The sequence below is a fragment of the Mus caroli genome, chromosome 2 (assembly GCF_900094665.2).
Source record: "Mus caroli chromosome 2, CAROLI_EIJ_v1.1, whole genome shotgun sequence".
In the NCBI taxonomy this organism is placed as follows: Eukaryota; Metazoa; Chordata; class Mammalia; order Rodentia; family Muridae; genus Mus; species Mus caroli.
In genome coordinates this window covers 146857672-146862123 of record NC_034571.1, presented here as the reverse complement: position 1 = coordinate 146862123, position 4452 = coordinate 146857672, and the positions used below count along the sequence as shown (strand labels likewise).

General features: G+C 40.1%; 1 non-coding gene across 1 annotated transcript; it reads left to right on the top strand.

The window, feature by feature from the left end:
- Positions 1-3348: 3348 nt before the first annotated feature.
- Positions 3349-3512, top strand: LOC115030518. Its single transcript, XR_003836109.1, has one exon. It is a non-coding gene; the product is annotated as a U1 spliceosomal RNA (small nuclear RNA).
- Positions 3513-4452: the final 940 nt, after the last annotated feature.

Here is a 4452-nt window from a genome sequence, read left to right as displayed (position 1 = left end):
AAGGAAGGAAGGAAGGAAGGAAGGAAGGAAGGAAGGAAGGAAGGAAGGAAGGAAGGAAGGAAGGAAGGGAGGGAGGAAGAGAGGAAGAGAGGAAGAGAGGAAGAAAAGAAAGAGAGAGGCAAACTGCAAACTCTGGCCTTTGCATTTTAAAATTTATTTAGATCCCTAATTTATAGTAAGACTATATCTGTGTGTGTCCTCACCTGTATGTCTGTCTGGGTCTCTCTGTGTGTTCATATGTGTGTGTGTGTTAGGAATGATTTTTGGTCTAGATTAACATAGAGGTGCTGTTACATGCCAGGGTTTTTTCTCTCTTCCTTTGAAAAGATAGTGAGCTAAAACAAAAAACAAAAACAAACAAACAAAAGCCCTTAGGTGTTAACTTTAGAATTTGGGACTGAAAAAAGTTGGTGGCACAAGGACTCTGTCTCATTCAGGCCTAACTAAAGTGCAGATATCGAAAGACTCACTTGGAGCTTTCTGGCTGAATGTTTGATTCTGATACTTTCAAATTCATTCTAAAAACTGAAGCTAAAGGCTGGAGAAATGGTTACGAGCACTGGCTGCTCTTCTAGAGGTCCTGAGTTCAATTCCCAGGAACTACATGGTGGCTCACAACCATCTGTAATGGGATCTGATGCCCTCTTCTGGTGTATCTGAAGACAGCGATAGTGTACTAATAAAAATAAAATAAATAAATCTTTTTAAAATAATTAAAAAAAAAACTGAATCTGATAAAAAAATTGCTTTTTTTTACAAGAAGTAAAATGATTTATAACAAAGATTTAAAATACAATCAGCTGCCAGTGCCTGACAAATACAAAAGTGGATGCTCACAGCCATCCATTGAATAGAGCACAGGGTCCACAATGAAGGAGCTAGAGAAAGTACCCAAGAAGCTGAAGGAGTTTTCAGCCCTATAGAAGGAACAACAATATGAACTAACCAGTACCCCTAGAGCTCCCTGGGACTAAACTACCAATCAAAGAAAACACATGGTGGGACTCATGGCTCTAGCTGCATATGTAGCAGAGGATGGCCTAGTCGGTCATCAAGGTCATCAATGGGAGGAGAGGCCCTTGGTCCTGTGAAGGTTATATGCCCCAGTATAGGGGAATGCCAGGGCCAGAAAGCAGGAATGGGTGGGTTGATGAGCAGGGGGAGGGGGAAGGGGATAGGGGATTTTTTGAGGAGATAACATTGAAATGTAAATAAAGAAAATATCTAATAAAAAAAAGAAAAAGAAAAACAAACTATATACATATATACATATATATACATACACACACATACACTAAGCATTCCTAATGCGGTATTTGAGATATTCAAAAAAATAAAATAAAATACAATCAGATGATTTTAATTTGTCATGAATATTGTTCAAATTTAACAACGTGTTCAAATATAATAAATCTATACTGCCTTATAAAGTGGACAGTATTAATTTCTTTGAAATCTGTTAAAATGGTACTTGGGATCTCTTGATAGTCTCACAAAACATTAACGTGATTGAAACACAGCGTGAAGATAGGCTACAGAGATCATTCAGTAAGTAAAATGCTTGCTGTTCAAGAATGAACATGAATTTGGCGCTTTTTTTTCTTGGCTTTTGGAGGCAGGGTTTCTTTGTGTAGCCCTGGCTATCCTGGAACGCCCTTTGTAGATCAGGCAGGCCTCAAACTCACAGAGATCTGCCTGCCTATGTCTCCCAAGAGCTAAGATTAAAAGCGTGTGCCACCACACCTGGCTCAAGACTTGAGTTTGGATCCCAGGCCCAGTAGCTTATAATTTTTAACCTCAGATCTATGAGGCAGAGACAGTTGGATTCCAAGGGTTTTCTGACCACTCATTTTAAAAACAAAAAGTGCACTCTAGTTTCATTAAAGGGCCAGTAATATTGCATAGTATTAATAATAATGTAGAGAAAAATTAAGAAAGATATTTCAGTGTCAAACTCTAGTGTCTACACATACTTACACAGATAAGCACACACTCACTCCCCACATCACACAAATACAAAATAAGTACAGTATTAAGAGCTATCTGATCTTCTAAAGAAGGTATTTTTATTTTTTAAGGTTCTCTCTCTCTCTCTCTCTCTCTCTGTGTGTGAGTGTGTGTGTGTGTGTGTGTATGTGTGTGTGTGTGATCATGAATGTAGGCTTGTGTGTGTATGCAGGTACCTGGAGGTTGGAAGGAGGTGTTAGATTCCTCAGTGCTAGAGTTAGCAGCAGGTGCTGGTTTGAACTCTGGTTGGTCCTCACAGCTGAGCAGCAAACACTCCTAACGCTAAGCAGCCCCTAAAGCAAATATTTTAGAGACAATAAATATCTATCACACTTGACTGGAAGTTCAGTTTGCGTCAATAAAATAGCATTCCTCAGAATTTTCATACGGAAAGGTTTTGTTATTTAGTTTGTTTGCTGCTGTTGTTGCGCTGAGGCAGGGCCTTATGTAGTCCGAGCTATCCTTTGACGCCTTGTGTATCTGAGGATGGACGTAAATTCTACCTCCCAAGTGCTGGAATTATGACGTGAATCATTGCATGCAGCCTATTGGTTATAGATTCTGCATCGACTACATAGATTGTGATTAGAATTTTCTTGCAAAACAGATTCTAGAAATTAGTTTTTATTTGTAAGTAGTCAAATAAAACAGGAAATGAGAGGATATATTTTAAATTAAATTCTTCTAGAGGATATTAAATTAATTTTACTAGATTATTCCTATGGTTCTGTTTTCTGTGACTACTCTCTGAAAATAATATAGCAATAAAATTTATCAATAAGCCAGGCAGTGGTGGAACATGCCTTTAATTCCAGCACTTGGAAGGCAGAAGCAGACAGATTTCTGAGTTCAAGGCCAGCCTGGTCTACAGAGTGAGTTCCAGGACAGCCAGGGCTACACAGAGATACCCTGCATCAATATATATATATGAAATCAATATATATATAAAATCAATAGACACGAGATTTTTAAATTAAGGCTATGGTACATATAAAATATTAGATATGTTTGTCAAGTATGTTTATACTAATTTTTTTTTCATATTGGGAATTATAAGAGATGTGTTCTATATAATCAGTAACTTTCAGGATGTAGGTGAACTTACCCTGTATTATTAGGAGCTGGGCGTGGTGGCGCAGGCCTTTAATCCCAGCACTCGGGAGGCAGAGGCAGGCGGATTTCTGAGTTCGAGGCCAGCTTGGTCTACAAAGTGAGTTCCAGGACAGCCAGGGCTACACAGAGAAACCCTGTCTCGAAAAACCAAAAAAAAAAAAAAAAAAAAAAAGAAAGAAAAAGGACTATTTTATTAAGTCTTATTAAAAAAAAAAAAGAGAGATTGTCATATTTACCTGGCAGGGGAGATACCATGATCACGAAAGTGGTTTTCCCAGGGCGAAGCTTATCCATTGCACTCCGGATGTGCTGACCCCTGCGATTTCTCCACATGCAGGAAACTTGACTGCATAATTTGTGGTAGTGGGGGACTGCGTTCGCGCTCTCCCCTGGGGGGGGGGGGGAAGAGATTGCCATTAAAGGGTGATTAAACTATTAAAATATGGTGCTGGAAAGATGGCTTAATGGTTAAAAGCATATAGTGCTCTTTAAGCAGACAGGAGTTCATGTCCCATGACCAGAGCAAATGGCTCAGTGTCTGTAGCTCCAGCTCCAGGGGATCTGACACCCTCTTCTGGTACCTGCAGGTACTGCACTCAAGTTCACAAATGCTTACTCTCTCTCTCACACACACACACACACACACACACACACACACACACACACACACACACACACCCCACACATACACACACACATTTAAACAAAAATCAAATCTTTTTTGTTAAAAATTCAGAAATTGCTTCTTTCAGGGACAGTGCTTGGAATGGTCCAGTGTATGACACACCACTGCAGGCTTTCCTGCAATCCAGCCTCTAGCAAAACTAAGGAAACTAGGTTCATCCCTGGAAACAGGTATGTTTGCCTTTAGACCTAGAAGGCAAGGACAGCACCAAAATCTACATGCGGCGAGTGCCAAGGCAGACTTGGATGGTTTCATGCCGTAAGACCTAAGCTCCTTGTGAGATTGTCGAAAACAGAAGCAGCCAGAGGGGCTTACAATTGATTGCCCCGCGTGTGTGCAGGGTGTCTGAGACAAGATAAAGCATCGTCACTGAGGAGCAGAAAACCGTTCTGAAAGTGCTGAAGGCCTGAGCACAGAATCAGAAAGCAAACTGAGTATGACGTCATGCAATAAGAATCAAGGCTTGTTCTAAAACAAAGTCAAGCTCAGAGATAGTCCCAGCTGTTTTCTTTTATCGAGCAAACAAAATATAAATTTAAGAAATGAGTTTAGGGGGCCTAGCAAACACAGGAGTGGATGTTCACAGTCAGCTATTGGATGGATCACAGGGCTCCCAATGGAGAAGCTAGAGAAAGTACCCAAGGAGC